The sequence below is a fragment of the Pristiophorus japonicus genome, chromosome 7 (assembly GCF_044704955.1).
Source record: "Pristiophorus japonicus isolate sPriJap1 chromosome 7, sPriJap1.hap1, whole genome shotgun sequence".
NCBI classification, from domain to species: Eukaryota; Metazoa; Chordata; class Chondrichthyes; family Pristiophoridae; genus Pristiophorus; species Pristiophorus japonicus.
In genome coordinates, this window is record NC_091983.1 from 64,252,116 (window position 1) to 64,268,064 (window position 15,949).

The 15,949-nt window shown below is 46.9% G+C and overlaps 1 pseudogene; it reads right to left on the minus strand.

Moving 5' to 3' along the window:
- Positions 1–10,740: 10,740 nt before the first annotated feature.
- Positions 10,741–10,905, minus strand: LOC139267642 (U2 spliceosomal RNA; annotated as a pseudogene).
- Between the last annotated feature and the right edge of the window lie 5,044 nt (positions 10,906–15,949).

Below are 15,949 nucleotides of genomic sequence, written 5' to 3' on the forward strand. Positions count from 1 at the left end.
GGCTCATTAACACATACTCTTATTCGTCTCAGTGACTACGGCATATGGCTGCATCATGTTTTAGGATTTTTGACCGTTTACCACAGAAAGGATCTGGAAAGTAGTTATATCGACATCTTTGATTTTTAAAGCAAAGTGTATTCACACACGTTTTAAAGAACAAAGCACTGAGATGAAAAGAGGTTAAAATACTAATGAACTAGGCATTCCCCCAAAGACTATAAACAAAAAGTAATTCATTAGCCTGTCTGGCAATTAATATACAGCTCACAACGATTGTGTTGTCAAGTTCTTGGTTCTGGACACTCGGCAGGGGTTGTCTGGCATAGGCTCTCCTGTTGGCCTGTGAAGCCAGGAAGATAAGAAGCAGAGACGGAAACACTCGTTGACAGTCAGGTTATTAAAACAGAATGTTGCAAGTGCAAGCCTTCGCCAGGCGTAGAAGAACAGCATGCAGGGGGGTAGCTAGAAGTTATTGGATTTAAGACAAGGAAGTTGACTCACTGATGTAGGAAAGCGTGGAATTCTCATTATTTTGTATTATTATGTGAAAAAAGGTTGTATGGATTGAATTAAGTGAGCCTGATCATAACTGTTGCTCTGAATGTTCACTTGCTGTGAAATAAAACAGCTTAATGATTCATATCTGGCCTTGCCTTACCAAGTGTTCTCCCGGTGCACCTTTAGAAAGATTAGAGAGGTGCACGTGGGGGCTCTTGTGCAAGACATAAATATCAGATTCAGATAACAAGGGCTTATTATTGTTACACATCTGGATTACCCTAGTTAGATATTGGGCAATACAAGCACAACTCTAAACTGCTTATGGGAATGATAGCGGCACAGTAGATGAGAGAATATCTAAGGCAAGACCCGAATTCATAACAAGCTGTGAGGAGAGTTCTTAATCTGTAAGAAACTATTGTAATTTAAGCACATCGCGTAAATGTAACTGATTTCCAAATGCTCACTTGTGGGAAAATGGCAGAAAGATCCCGAAATGTGAAAGTGTAAAAAAACAATCAGATTGAGTATCATTGGGCTAGAATTTCCATTTGTATTGCTACCACCCAGATTTGGGCAGTATTTCCGGCGGTAGTTGATGTTCGACTTTTAAGAACTGCCGGAATACTGCCCATATCCAAAGCCGCTGGTTTCGGCTTTTTTTCCCGGTGGTGGATGCAACGGTAGAGAGTGGGCAGTAGCGTTCTTTTTCCTCGTGTAAGGCTGGCGTCCCTAACAACGGTTATTCTGCGCATGTGCGATTTTTTTTTTCTTAACTTAACTTTTTCTCGTGATTCAGGGGTCAGGGGTCACCTGCGCATGCACAGAAGAGGAAGGGAGGGGGAGAGAGACAGGGAGACAGAGAGAGCAACAGGAGACAGCCTGAGTTTGAATTTTGATGTTTTGAAGTTGAATTTGAATTTGAATTAGAGTTTCAATGGAGATTGAAGTTGAGGGAGGGAATGCAAGACGTAGCTGAGGTAGCTGAGGTAGGAGGGAGGGAGAGGGCCAAATACTTCTCAGATGAGATGCAAGCTATAAGGTGGAGACACGCTGGACCCAATTGACCTGGAGTGTGCGTGGGAAACTAGCCCCCAGAGACTACTAGCGCGTATGGGTGGAGATTGTGGAGGCGGTGTCGTCGGTTGCCCATGATTTTTGGGAGCCAAGCCAGTGCCGCAAGCATCTGCAAGAGTAAGTAATAACTTTAATCATGCACTGACTCATTACTTAAAATTGTAATGTTGTTAAGCTTGGTAAGCATGGTAAGCTTGGTGTCACGCATTATTTCCTATCCACGATCTTATTATATTGCTTTTTTGTACTTAGATGTGTTCATCATGCATCACTTGCATCCTAACGGTATTAACATATAACATTAATGGGACATTGATGAAAAGCATTGGGGATGGCTAATTGTGGATGTCTATTTGTGTGTTCCGTACTAGTACCTGGGCAATTATCTTATACAATGCTCTTCTCATCTTTGCAGAAGAAGATATCTTCCAATCATACCGAGTGTTGGTGCACGGGAGGAGGGCCAGCAGAGTTGTTGGAACTCACAGACCTGGAAGAGCGGGCAACAGCCCTCGTAGGGGCACATAATCGCTTGGCTACCATGGTGGTGCAGATCCAGTAGTAGCGGCAGGTAAGTCATGTATAATCCCCAATCCGTGCAGCGGTCATATAATTTAATGCTATGTGAGTATAATGTATGAATGATGTAATGTAATATAATGTAATGCTGGGATCATGAAATCTTATTAGAATGCCATGCAGTTTCTGTACATTCTGTTCATGTTAATTGCATGTAATGTCTCTCGGTGATATCTAATGCAGTAGTGTTGCTCCTCTACATGTGCCTGTACAACATAAGCATTCTCATGTCACCCTGATCCTCCCCTCCCCTTCTACTAACCTCTCACATTATGTTTTCTAGTTGCCCAGGCGCATCGGAGGCCTGAGTAGCCCCCTGCAGCGTCACCATTACTGTTACAAGTGGTACTCACCGGAGGGGAGACCACGGAGGAGGAGAATCGAGTTGACAACCCTCAAGCTAGTTCAAGTGCACAGCATGTGTGGGGGATAGGGAAGAGGGGGAGTCGGGGACTTAGGGGTGCATTCTACCTGCGGCCACCTCTTCCTCAGCCGAATCCAACTTTCCTGGATTCGGTTCCGAGGAAGTAGCAGGATCAAGCGACATGCAGCAGGGCACACCGAGTGTTCCAGCACCTACGCCGAATCCACGGAGGATGATTCGGCATGGCAGGCATGCTCGCCGACAGACAGACATCGACCTGGACATGGTGGGACTGTCTAGGCTGAGCATCGACGTTGGTCGGGAGCTCCTCCAGGCAATTCGCGGATTAACCGGGAACATCGCCACGCTATCAGCACGTCATTCGGAGGACATGGCGGAGCTGATTGCGGTGATGTGGCAAACCGCCACTTCCGTCGATGCCATGTGGCAAACGATGGAATCGATATATGGCACTGCACCCCAAGGTGCCAAACCACCTATGCCGGCAACACCGGAGAGTCAGGAGGAAATAATTGCTTCTGACTCTGAAGACGGGTCTTCAGAAACCGATACATTTCCAATAACACCACAAATGATGATGCCACCATCACCCCATCATAGAAACATAGAAACGTAGAAAATAGGTGCAGGAGTAGGCCATTCGGTCCTTCGAGCCTGCATCACCATTCAATAAGATCATGGCTGATCATTCACCTCAGTACCCCTTTCCCGCTTTCTCTCCATACCCCTTGATCCCTTTAGCCGTAAGGGCCATATCTAACTCCATTTTGAATATATCCAATGAACTGGCATCAACAACTCTCTATAGTAGGGAATTCCACAGGTTAACAACTCTCTGAGTGAAGAAGTTTCTCCTCATCTCAGTCCTAAATGGCTTACCCCTTATCCTTAGATTATGTCCTCTGGCTCTGGACTTCCCCAACATCGGGAACATTCTTCCTGCATCAAACATATCCAGTTCCATCAGAATTTTATGTGTTTCTATGAGATCCCCTCTCATCCTTCTAAACTCCAGTAAATACAGGCCCAGTTGATCCAGTTTCTCCGCATATGTCAGTCCTGCCATCCCGGGAATCAGTCTGGTGAACCTTCGCTGCACTCCCTCAATAGCAAGAACGTCCTTCCTCAGATTAGGAGACCAAAACTGAACACAATATTCCAGGTGAGGCCTCACTAAGGCCCTGTACAACTGCAGTAAGACCTCCCTGCTCCTATACTCAAATCCCCTAGCTATGAAGGCCAGCATACCATTTGCCTTCTTCACCGCCTGCTGTACCTGCATGCCAACTTTCAATGACTGATGTACCATGACACCCAGGTTTCGTTGCACCTCCCCTTTTCCTAATCTGCCGCCATTCAGATAGTATTCTGCCTTCGTGTTTTTGCCACCAAAGTGGATAACCTCACATTTATCCACATTATACTGCATCTGCCATGTATTTGCCCACTCGCCTAACCTGTCCAAGTCACCCTGCAGCCTTTTAGTGTCCTCCTCACAGCTCACACACCGCCACCCAGCTTAGTGTCATCTGCAAACTTGGAGATATTACATTCAATACCCTCATCCAAATCATTAATATATATTGTAAAGAGCTGGGGTCCCAGCACCGAGCCCTGCAGCACCCCACTAGTCACTGCCTGCCATTCTGAAAAGGACCTGTTAATCCCGACTCTCTCATTCCTGTCTGCCAGCCAATTCTCTATCCACGTCAGTACACTACCCCCAAAACCATGCGCTTTAATTTTGCATACCAATCTCTTGTGTGGTACCTTGTCAAAAGCCTTTTGAAAGTCCAAATACACCACATCCACTGGTTCTCCCTTGTCCAATCTACCAGTTACATCCTCAAAAAATTCTAGAAGATTCGTCAAGCAGGATTTCCCTTTCATAAATCCATGTTGACTTGGACCGATCCCGTCACTGCTTTCCAAATGTGCTGCTATTTCATCTTTAATAATTGATTCCAACATTTTCCCCACTACTGATGTCAGGCTAACCGGTTGAAAATTACCCGTTTTCTCTCTCCCTCCTTTTTTAAAAAGTGGTGTTACATTAGCTACCCTCCAGTCCATAGGAACTGACCCAGAGTCGATAGATTGTTGGATAATGATCACCAATGCATACACTATTTCTAGGACCACTTCCTTAAGTACGCTGGGATGCAGACTTTCAGGCCCATGAGATTTATCGGCCTTCAATCCCATCAATTTCCCCCTAACACAATTTCCTGCTCCTCCTTCTCACTAGACCCTCTGTCCCCTAGTATTTCCGGAAGGTTATTTGTGTCTTCCTTCTTGAAGACAGAACCAAAGTATTTGTTTAACTGTTCCGCCATTTCTTTGTTCCCTATTATAAATTCACCTGAATCTGACTGCAAGGGACCTAAGTTTGTTTTCACTAATCATACAGCAGCAGTGCTCGAGGTGCCCTTCTGCATGACATCTTGGTGTCAATGCGGGTAGGGCTAGGGGCAGAGGCAACGGGAGGGGGAAAGGGTGTGTAAAGATCAGGGGGTGGGGGGTAAAGGCGGAGGGGCCAGTAACTGCAGGTAAAATTTTTGTCGGGTGGAGTCGGAGGAAGGGGTAGTTGTGGGTGTTTCTAGTTTTTAATGTTTAATGTTTTCAAGGTTTATTGCTGTTAATTGGTTGTTTTATATTGCATTTTCCTTTAAAAAGAATGATTTAACAATTTATTTCAAAGATTATACGTTTTGCAATTTTCTTAAATTATAAAAAATGTTACTCCACTTAACAATTCTTGTGCAGTGTCTCACTCACTTTTACAAACTGAAGGTTGACAATCAATACAAGGGTTACAAACAATGGCCTGGCAAGAATGAAATGTAACTGTCACCATTCAAGCAAAGCATTCATTTATGAGCTGCTGACGTAACAGTTTTGCTGCATAATAATAACCACGGACGGGCTTCTCCTGTGGTGTAGGGGTGGGGGTGTCATGGATTCATCGCCAGGCTGCTTGTCCTCCTCAAGCTCCTCTTCCTCTTCCTCCTCTTCCGCCTCCCCTCTCTCCTGAGGTAGTCTGGTAGTCCCATCTGGCAATTCCTGTCCCCTCATGATGGCTAAGTTGTGCAACATGCAGCACACGACAATGAATTCAGAGACCTGCTTAGGGGAGTATTGCAGGCTGCCTCCAGAGTGATCCAGGAATCTGAAGCGCTGCTTCAGCACTCCAATTGTCTTTTCGCCGATATTGCGTGTACTATATGGCTTTGATTGTAGCGATGCTCGGCATCTGTCTGGGGCTTAAGGAGGGGGGTCAAGAGCTAGGTGGTGAGGCCGTATCCTTTGTCACCCAGCATCCAGCATTGACCTTGTGGCTGACTCTTAAAGAGGTCGGAGACAGTGCTCTCATGCAAGATGTGCGCATCATAAATGCTCCCTGGAAAATTGACATTTACTGCCATGATTATTTGCTTGTGGTCGACAACGAGCTGCATGTTCAGGGAATGGAATCCCATTCGGTTCCAGTACACCTCTGGCTCCTCTAAAGGTGCTCGCAGGGTGATGTACGTACAGTCTATCGCAACCTAGACCTTGGGGAAGTTTGCTATTCTCGAAAAACCCAATTGCCTTCTCACTCTGTGCCTTCCTGGTCATTGGGAATTTTATAAAGTCCATCCTGCGTGGTAAAGCGCTTCAGTCACCTGCCGAATGCAGTGCTGAGAGATGCAGCAAATGTCGCCAGCTGATGCCTGAAAGGAGCCCGATGCATAGAAGGAAAGTACAGCTGTCACCTTAACCTCAACGGGCAGTGCGCTCCTGATGGTGCTGATAAGCTGCAGGTCTCCCTTCAGCAGTTGGCATATCTCACTGATGACCTCTTTTCGGACGCACGGTGTATCGGACAGGTGCAGGTATGACCGCTGCTCCCTGTAAATGCATTGGGGGGTAAGGCCTCTTCCTCCTCCTCCTCAGCAGTCCGCTACCTCTTTGATTGAGCATATAATGCTCTTCAATGAACCTTCTTTCATCTCTATTCTGCAGCAGGTGAGTAGTCAACAATATTGGCTGAGAAATTACAGGCCCCATTCCTTTAAATGTACTAAACTGTCTTCAAAATTCTTCAATTGTCCTTAAACAACCACAAATGTACTCTAAATTGAACACAATGTGCTCAGATTTTCAAACATCCTTAAAATCTACTCATGAATGACTTTAATACTCCCATCAACTCAAAGCAGCCTTTTTTTCAACTTCATCCAATTTAAATCATGGTGCCCATACCGCTGGGTTAAGGTCAGGTGAGTGCAGCTTTTTCTGTGTGGTATTTTAGACCTGCGGTAATTTGAGCGGTATTTGGGCGAATTGCCAAATTTAGCGCTGGCATTAATTTGGGCAGTAGTTGGGCAGTAATTTCCACTTTTAGCATCATTTTGGACAGTGCATGAAAAATGACGTCATAATTTAAGAAAAAAAAATGGACGGGCAGTTTCGCTTACCGTTGGCGGTAATTGACTGCCAAATTTAACGCAGGCGGTAAATGGCGGTAATTTCCACTTTTATACTCATTTGGCCGGTAAGGTGCTTCTCAGCGGTAAATGGGCGGTAAAATGGGCGATAAATGGGCGGAATTCTAACGAATTTCTAGACCATTGCTTCCATCTTTTCTGACAATGTTCTTCACCAATTGAGTGCACAGGGAAATATGAGAAGACTGGGACCAAAATGACAATGACTTGAGAGCAGTATAAACAAGAAGGCTTCGTTAATACAACTGGAGAAGCAAGCAAGCAGTGGAGGAATGAAAAGGGAATAGACATTTTTTTTGACAAGTTGAGGGTTGTTGAATAAGATTAAATTAGAATCGTTGCAACTACCATTAATTGCAGTGCATTGTTTAATACAATTAGCCTGTAATTGATCTGGATCCATGATTGAACTGACTGGTTAGAGGCAAATTACTATATAATGGGTCGGTTCAGAGTTATTAGCATTTTTTTTAGCAACTGCTCTTGGATAAGATGTAATGTGGGATTGGAACCCTTTGAAAGTCTTTTTTAACAAAACCTCTACACAGGTACAACCAGCAGTTTTCCACTCGTATTGCTATTGCTAATTTTGTAAAACTTATAATAATATTTGCATTTACATGGTGCTTACAATGCCAAAATGGGATTGAATTTTGTCTTGCTGTTGCCTACTGCACTTCTGCCTAAAAGCGGGCGGTAGCAAAAGAAAATGAACTGCCGACTTATTACTGGACGTCCTTCAGCTCCAATTTTCAGGGTGTCCTTGGTTTAGACCAAGGCCAAGGTTTCATTGATGTCACCCTGTGGGCTCCTTCATACGTCTCCATTGCTTTAGTAATTGCAATTGGTGTATGATCACCAGCACCGCATCACGCTGGTCTGTGCCCACTTTCCTGGAAGTTGCCATGATACTTTCCAGTTGCGCCCATTCTCTATCTACCCCACCGTCAGACAGGAACTTGGTTTAGCATTGATCCAACAGACAGCACGTATGACAATTGCTTTTTTTAAATTTCAAAAGATATACTTTATTCATATAAAAATTTGCACGATACATTGGAAGGCAGTTCAGTACATTTGGATACAGTCAGCAATTCCATACAATACAGTTGGATGCTGACGGCAGTTCCGTTCCATACATTTGCTTGCTTTACATTTCAGTGTACAATTCAGTGCAATCCAGGATACATTGTAATACAGTCATCAAATTATGTTACATGTGGCACTATACAGTACACAGAACGGGTGAGGGTACAGTTACATCTCTTTACAACATACATTACTAAACAGTTGCTGAACTTGCATTATACATGGCACTGCATAGGTGTTTTCAGATCATGATGCTTTATGTATACAAAAGTTTACAAGTACAGCCCAAGGAGAGTTTTATATTGATTTCAGCCCCTGGGTTTACCGTGGCAGAAGGGCTTTAAACTGTGGCTCTTCCCCACCGTGCCTTTGCGGTGACTGCACCAATTTTTAGTGTGTCCCTCAGCACGTACTCCTGGATCTTGGATTGTGCCAGTCTGCAACATGCAGACATGGACATCTCCTTGCTCTGGAAGACCAGCAAGTTTCGGCAAGACCAAAATGCGTCTTTCACCGACTTGATGGCCCTCCAGCAGCAGATGATGTCTGTCTCGGCATGTGTCCCTGGGAACAGTCCGTAGAGCACAGAGTCCTGTGTTATGGAGCTGCTTGGGATGACCCTCGACAGACCTGCCTTGCAAAGGGGCAATCCCAAAGGAGATGGATGAAAGTCTCGTCCGCACCACAGCCAATTCAGGGGCAGAGTGCCGTGTCTCTGAAACCCCGGCTGTGCATGAAGGATCTAACGGGTGGGGCCCTCCTCACCATCAACCAAACTACGTCTTGGTGCTTGTGTGAAAGTTCTGGCAGTGAGACATTCTGCCAAACGAGTTCGACAGTCTACTCGGGAAACCATCTGACAGGATCCATCATCGCCTTCTTTTGTAGGGCGTCCAGGACCTTGCGTGCCGACCACTGCTTTATGGCCTTGTGGTCAAAAGTGTTTTTCTTGAAAAGCTTTTCCACGAAGGACAGGTGTTGAGGCATGGTCCAACTGCTCGGAGCGTTCTGCGGCAGCCTGGCCAGACCCATCCTTCGCAACACCGGGGACAGATAGCATCTCAGCACGTACTGACACTTGGCGTTTGCGTACGAAGGGTCTATGCACAGCTTGATGCAGCTGCACACAAAGGTGGCCATCAGGATGAGGGCCACATTCGGAACGTCCTTTCCCCCATTGTCCAGAGATTTGTACATCATGTCTCTGCGGACACGGTTTATTTTCGATGAAGTGGAAGACGGCTCGGGTGACTACCACGGCACATGAGCGGGTTATGGGCCAGACCTGTGCCACGTACAACAACAGCGAGAGCACCTCACTCCTGATGACCAGGTTCTTTCCTGCAATGGAGAGTCAGCGCAGCTTCCACCATCCTAGTTTATGTTTCGCTTTAGCGATACGCTCCTTCCAGTTTTTGATGCATGCCCCGTCCGCTCCGAACCATATTCCCAAAACCTTCAGGTAATCTGACTTCACGGAGAAGGGAATAAAGGATCGGTCGGACCAGTTTCCAAAGAACATGGCCTCGCTTTTGCTGCGATTTATCTTCGCTCCCGAGGCCAGTTCAAATTGGTCGCAGATTGTGAGCAATCCACGGACCGACTGCGGATCTGAGCAAAAGACGGTGACGTCGTCCATGTACAGGGAGGTCTTGATCTGAGCGCCTCTGCTGCCTGGGATTGTCACCCCCCTAATTCCCGCATCCTTCCTGATGGACTCGGCAAAGGGCTGGATGCAGCACACAAACAAGACAGATGAGAGAGGACAGCCTTGCCTGACTCCAGACCTGATCGGAAAGCTTTCAGTTTCCCACCCATTGATTAGAACTGTGCTACTGATGTCTGTGTAGAGCAGTTGGATCCAATTGCGGATACCCTCCCCAAACCCCACCTTGGAGAGCACGTCCATGTGCGATATCCTGTCAAAGGCCTTCTCCTGGTCCAAGCTGATTAAACAGGTGTCCACCCTCTTGTCCCGTACGTAGGCAATCGTATCCCTGAGTAGTGCGAGGCTATCAGAGAGCTTCCTGCTGGGGACAGCGCAGGTCTGGTCCGGGTAGATTACCAGCTCCAGGGCAGACTTGACCCTGTTTGCGATGACCTTTGACAGGATCTTGTAGTCCACATTTGAGCAGCGAAATGGGCCGCCAGTTTTTGATTTCCTCCCTCTTTCCTTCTGCTTGTAGATGAGGGTGATGATGCCTTTCCTCATTGATTCTGACCTACTTCCGGCCAGAAGCATACCCCCGTACACTTCCAGCAGGTCTGGGCCCATCCAGTCCCACAGAGCCGAATACAACTCGACCGGTAAGCCGTCACTTCTGGGAGTTTTACTCATCGCGAGGGACCGGACAGCCTTTGCCATCTCGTCCAGAGTTAGCAGGTGGTCCAGACTCTCCCGCTGGCTGTCGTCTAAGACCTCTGAGATAGACGACAGGAAAGCAGCGCGGTCTGTGGGCTTGACGTCGTACAGCCAGCTCAACATTGCAATTTAAAAAAATTTATTCGTTGCCAATCTTTCCAATTCTTTGTCAGATCACAAACGCCAGAGGTCACCTTGGGCCCATTCAAGGATCACTCTGCGCCAATGTTTTTGCTCTTAGCCAAAAGGCCTAGAGCCACTGCACCATTCCTGGAAGTACTGCAATACCAGGTTCGTGCCATGGAGGTGGACGGGTCAGGTCCACCACCTTCCTGATCCAGGGAGAACCACTTTCTGGTCATGGTTACTCCCCTGTCAGGTCAGTTACACATGATCTTAGCCAAAGGCCGAAAAGCGATCAACATTGCAATGCAATACAATCAACACACATTATATACTCAGGTCTTGAGGAAAGGTTTAAACCATCAACCTCCTCCCAACTCAGGTGAGCATACTTTTAGCTGAGACAAGCTGCCACCTAAATTGGAAGGTAATGGAGCCGGGGACTTACCTATTCCTTTCATGCCCCAATCTGACTGACTGTAATTTTATTGGAGTCAGCAAGGACACACGCCCCAAACCAGCGGGATACTTTTTAAATATGCAGATTAGGCTCCAATTATATCACTGAGACATGATCTGCTATTTTAATCCAAGGCTTGAGTGGGGTAGGAGTGATGGCTTCCCCACAAGGCCAAACCTGGTGGGAGATGAGGCCCAGTAAGGTCTCCGGTACCCACAAAGGAAACCTTGGGCAACCTCTCCCCCAATAGCAATCCCCTCTGAAACCCTCCCCACTCCTACCACATACCTGACTACCAGGGACTGTTCCCATGGATCCCCGGCAATTGCCTCCTGTCGCCCAAATCCCCGCTCCTCCCTGCTAGCCAGGCAGTGATTCCTGTCGGGTTCAGGGCCTGAATATGAAAATGAAGCTCAGGGGTTAAAATCTCTCCCAGCCTCGGCATATGAGCTTGTCGCTTGACCGGAGACTGCCTTCACGCACTGACCCCATTCCGAGATATAATCGAGGCCAGTGTTTCTATTGTAAAAAGGCATTGTTTAAAATATACAGGTTAATGTGCCAACAAAGTAGCAGATAAAAGTATTGTGTAGAAAAGTGTTAAACATTAATGCGCTAATATTTGAAGAGCCTAATTTCAATGGATAAATGTTTCATTGGAGGCTTTTAAAAACACGTAAAAAAGTGTTTTTAAAGTATGGTTTAGCCTAACTCTTCAGTTCTGCAGAAAGCGGAATGATTTTTACCCCCTAACCCTCTGTCCATCCTCGCAGTCCACGGCCTGTATAAAAGCTACTGTGTGGTACTTGGAATGTACAAATGCCTCAACCAGACATGAACTCATGACTAAACTGCAATCTTTATTTTGAATAATAAAGGCCACTTAAGCACAAAGTTCATCTAAGACCTTTAATTAGGTGTCTCATGTCTTACAGTAAGATTAAGCAGCATTACGTTATGTGTGGTTCTGCAGGAAGGGACATACTTCTGAAAAATATTATTGTTCTGAAGGTTATAAAGAGATAAAATGGATGGGTAAAAAGACACTCTACAATTCATTAGTAGATTTATTTCAATGTAGCCGGAAGCTGTGTGAGGGCTGATGTCTGATGTGGGTTTAGAATGTATATGCTTTGATATGTTCTTCAAATGATTTTTTTAAAGCAGAAATGATTTAAGTAATTAGAATGGTATGTTATGGAATTTCCACAGAATACCGAACAGAGACCATGCGGATGACATCATTGCATGTGGTATAAATAGAGGATACACAACATCGCTTGTTGAATGGTTTAAAAAGTAAATCAATCAAATAACTCAAAAGCCACTCTATTGCAGCAAAAATCTTAATCACTCGTGTACAAGCTTGTATGGCTATTTTGCGATACACAATTCCTATATTATCATGGAGTCTCGCAGTGAGATCAATGCGGGAATGGGCTGGCTTCTCCATATATCATGGAGCAGTAAAAAAAGAACTCTGAGTTGCCATCTTTTTTATTACAACAGTAATCTTGAAAAAAAAATGGATACTATAACCTTACATTAAATCATTGTAATCGATTTACCACACTGACATGAGGCAGGACGGGCTTTAAAGCTGTCATCATTAGCTATGTTATAGTGCATGTCACCTAATGTATTGGATTAAGTTGAGCAGTCAAATAATGCCAGTTTCAGAAATAATTCACTGCAAATAAAGGATCAATATCCACTCACACATGCGATATCAATTAAAATTTGTGATTACCCTGGGTGTATCCATGTCTGTTTGTGTTGCAATGCAGCGACACAATGGCAAAGGGGCACAATCAAAGGCATAAATGAAGTGAGAGTAAGAATTAGTGTCATAGGGGCCAAGTTTTGGCCTGAGTTGCTCCTGTTTTTTTGGAGCAACTGGTTTAGAATGGAGTATCTTAGAAATTTGAATTCTCGGCATTTAGTTTGCTCCAGTTCTAGTCAGTTAGAACAGTTTCACTTTGGAACAGAATTTTTTTTTCAAAAGGGGGCGTGTCCAGCCACTTACGCCTGTTTTCAAAGTTTAGGCAGTGAAAACTTACTCCAAACCAACTTAGAATGGAGTAAGTGAAGATTTTTGTACGTTCGGAAAAACCTTGTCTACACTTTAGAAAATCAGGCGTAGGTTACAAATTAGGCGTAGGGAATGGGGGGGGGGGGTTTAAAGGGAAGTTTACAAACATTAAACACTTCAGTTTTACAAATAAAGAGCCATCATCAATAATAAATGATAACTACATCAATAAATCAACCAATAAATCAATCAAAAAAAATTAATAAAAAATAATTAAAAAAAAAATCTATAAATAAAACATTTTCTACTTACCGACTGCAGCACCGGGAGTCCTCCAACAGCATGCTGGGACCCCCCAGTGTGTCTCTGTCAGTGTCTCTATCTCTCTGTCTAAATGTGTGTGTGTCTCTCACTCTCTGTCTGTCAATGTCTGTGTTTCTGACAGCGAGGGGAAGGGGAGAAGGGGGGTGGGGGAGAAGGGGGGAGGGGGAGAAGGGGGAGAGGGAGAAGGGGATGGGGGGAAGAGGGGGAGGAAGAAGGTAGAGCGGCGTGGGGTGGGGGGTGGAATGGGGTGGGGGGGAGGAGCTGGGGGGAAGGAGGAGGTGGGGGGAGGAAGAGGAGGGGTGTGGGGGGAGGAGGAGAAGGGGGGTGGGGGAGGAGGAGTGGGGGTGGGGGGAGGAGGAAGAGGAGGGGGGTGGGGGGGTGGGAGGAGGAGAGGAGGGGCGAGGAGAAGGGGGGAGGAGAAGGTGTGTGGAGGTGAGGGGGGGAGGAGGAGAAGGAGGGAGAGGGGGAGAAGGAAAGGGGGGAGAGGGGGAGAGGGGGAGAAGGGAGAGAGGATGGAGGGAGGGAAGGAGAGAGGAGGGAGGGAGGGAAGGAGAGAGGAGGAAGGGAGGGAAGGAGAGAGTAGGGAGGGAGGGTAGGAGCGAGGAGGGAGGGAAGGAGAGAGGAGGGAGGGAGGGAGGGAAGGAGAGAGGAGGGAGGGAGGGAGAGAGGAGGGAGGGAGGGAGGAAGGGAAGGAGAGAGGGGGGGAAGGGAGAGAAGGAGGCTGAACGGCCGGGCCCAAGACTTCGGGCTGGATTTACAGCTAGGTGGCGTCGGGTCTCGGGTGGGGGGGGGCCACGGAGGTCCGGGGGGGGAGGGGAAGAGTCGCGGAGGTCCGGGGGGGGGGTGGGGGGCGGAAGTCGGGTCGCCGGGGGGGGGGGGGGTGGGGGGCGGGTGGCTGGAGGGGGGGGGGCGGGGGGAAGCAGAGGTCGAGTTGCGGAGGTCTGGGGGGGGGGGCGGTGGGGAGAGCGGGGGTCCAGTCGGGTGGGAGGAGCCTTATCCACGCAGCCCCAGTGAGACCATTCGGCCAGGGCTAGGGGCTGCGTGCTTCGGGCCCTCCCACAGTTTTGGGCGCCTGGAGCTACCGCACATGCGCGCCCACTGTAGCGCGCATGTGCAGAGGTCCCGGCACTGTTTTCAGCGCAGGGACCTGGCTCCGCCCCCTACAGCTCGTGCTGCGCCGCGCCCAGCTCCAGAGGGCCTGCAGGGAGCCGGAGAATAGGTAAGTTTTTTTTAGGCGCACTTTCCGGTGTGAAAAATGGGCGTCCAGGTCCGGGCTGCGCTGTTTTAGGCGTAGCCCGAAACTTGGGCCCATAAAGAGAGACATGAATAAGTGTTACAAATCAGCGCTCCCAGTGCAAAGCTTGGTTAATGGGAGGGCAGGATGGACCATCAGGCATGGAAGTCAGCAGGCCTGATTGTGGCTGTGCAGGTCATGAATCAGGTGCATTGACCACTGTACTATATTGTTCGATTTACCCTCCTGTAGGGGGTGGTGTGTGGGTCAGCTTCACCTCTGACTTTCTGAACAGTTCGAATCGCTCCCATCCCTTGATTCTAGACTTTGGATTTATTTGGGGATGTGACAAAAGTGCAGCAGACAACTGGTTTTGGTGCAAGAAACTTTTGGTTTTATTCAAGAAATAAAATACAATATTATGATGCACTGTCGAAATCTTACACTCTCTAAAATGGGGAGCACTTTAATGTACACAAGGAAAATACAGCAGAAAATACCTCCCACCTCCCAATTCCTCTCTCTAGCTAAGTTGAACACTAGGGTACCAGGGATAATGTTCACCAATCCTTCCTTTGGACAGTTGATAGTGATTCATGATTTCGGGGTTCGTTGGATTCCGTAGGTTCTGCCTGCCATACCCTGAACGTGATAGAAGACCTCTTACTGCGTTCTCCTTCAGTTGGGGTGTGTCTGCTGATGCGGTAGGGCGTGTGTTGGATATATGGGGTAAGTACCCACTTTTCCTCTTGCAGAGATCGGGTTTTGAGTTACTTTAGGTAAGGTTTTATCTGTTGGCAGGTCAGGAACTGATTGTAGAGTGGATAACTTTTGAATCTCCGGTTTTCTCCCGAGTTGATTTTGCCGAAATTTGTCAGTCGCGTTGGCTCAGTGTTACCAAGTTGGTTGATGCTTTGTTGGTAGTTTCGTGAGGCTCTTGTTGCCGCGATGTGTCCGATGATGTTCTGGGCCACTGAAGCTGTTTGAAGATGTCACTGAACTCAGTTGCACTGTCGAACTCTTGACTGCACCATCTCGACTCTTAACTGCCCGTCTCGACTTGACTTGACTGTCTTGATAGGCCCTCAATTATACGTTGAGAGGCCTTCTAATCTGTGCACCAAATCGATCCCCGTTCTTTGTTTAATTTTTGGCGGGCTCGTCAATGGTAACCTGATTAAAATGTGTCAATGTTGCAAAAAATGGTTTTGGGACTGCTGTACTCACTATTCATGAGCTGATGAGCTCCCAGCTTTTGTTAAAGTTACACTCTGGTTTCGAGTTGCCTGT